Source organism: Myotis brandtii, unplaced genomic scaffold, assembly GCF_000412655.1.
Source record: "Myotis brandtii unplaced genomic scaffold, ASM41265v1 scaffold986, whole genome shotgun sequence".
Classification (NCBI taxonomy): Eukaryota; Metazoa; Chordata; class Mammalia; order Chiroptera; family Vespertilionidae; genus Myotis; species Myotis brandtii.
The window spans coordinates 825,575-827,132 of NW_005372102.1; positions in this window are offsets into that span (position 1 = coordinate 825,575).

Sequence of the window (1,558 nt, forward strand, 5' to 3'; positions counted from 1 at the left end):
TACCCTCAGCCAGTGCACCCCTCAGCCATGTGAGTCCAGGGCGCGCCCTCAGCCAGTGTACCCTCAGCCAGTGCACCCCTCAGCCAGCCCCTCAGCCAGCCCCTCAGCCAGCCCCTCAGCCAGCGCCCGTGGCACCCAGAATAGCAGGATAGCGCACCTTGTTTCCCGAGGCCGTAGAGCTGGGCTGGTTTCTTTTTATTATTATTAAATATATATTTTTATTGATCTCAGAGAGGAAGGGAAAGGGGGAGATAGAAGCATCAGTGATGAGAGAGAACCCTCAGCCAGTGCGCCCTCAGCCAACGCACCCTCAGCCAGCCCCTCAGCTAATCCCTCAGCCAGTGCACCCCTCAGCCAGCCCCTCATCTAGTCCCTCAGCCAGTTCTTAAAGCGCCAGGGAAACTCAGGCCTCCGTCCTCATTGGCCGTGTGACCCTGTGGGAAGGTGGCGGTGTGGGTGTTCCTCTGTTTGCTCCAGAAGCATCTGGGGGGTGGGGCCTGGGCAGGTGAGTGGCCTGCTTTCACCTGAGTCACGAACCTGCTGTGTTCCAGATGCTGCTCCCACCCCGGGCATCTCTCAGCGGGACTCTGGGCCCCCTCCCGGCCAGCGGGGAGCGTACCCCACAGGTAGACATCCCCGGGCGCGGCACCACACCGCGGGGTTCGTACAGACTGCGGGTGGGAGTGTGGGACCCCTGCCCCCCCCCCACCATGGGGTGGGAGAGGAGCTTGTTAAATGCAGATGCCCAGGTCCCGCGCCCGGGTTCTTAATCCATCCGTCTGGGGTGGGGCCCAGGACCCCGCATCCCCAGGGGCTAGGGTCTGGGTTCAGCTGCATTTGCAAAGGGCTCCCCTGGGCTCTGCTTCTGCTCAGGGGGACATGGCCCTAAGGTGCCTGCAAGGGAAGGGGCATGGGAGGGTGACGGGTGGGGCACGGTAAGAACCGGACGGAGGAGGCCATGCGCTGTGGGGCAGAGGGAGGGAGGGCCTCAGGGAGGTGTCCCAGGGCTGGTTTCTGGGGACAGAACTCTGAGAACGGGGGCGGATTTCTGCAGGGCGTGGACATGGGTATCACCTGGGGGGTAGCACCAGGGTGGGGGTGTGGTAAGAATCTGCCCCTTACCCCGGAGACCCCACCCTGACCCCCAGCTGTGCGGGACACGGAGACCCCAGTGCTGCTGGCACCTCACCTTTGCCCGTCCCCCCTCCTCTCGGAGGTCCGAGCGCCCTGTGGTCTCAGGTGGTCAGGACCAGGGTTTGAGAAAGCAGCCCGCCCTCGGACGGGGCAGCAGGGGCAGCTCAGGACAGCTGTGAGGTGCTGCCCGCTGCCCGCTGGGGGCTGGCCAGACCCCAGAGCTGCCCAGTCTCTGCCCTGGCCCCGCCCATGGGAGGGGGTGTTTTCTCTGGGTCCCTTTGCTGGAAAGTTCTAAGGGGGTGCAAGGCTGTTCAAAGGGCGTGGGACTCTCTCCCTACCTCCTCTCTCTCCTCCCCTCCCTAACCCCCGCCCCCAGCAGCCCCTGGGGCTCTGGGGACTCCTGGGTTCTGGAGGCCTCCTTGGG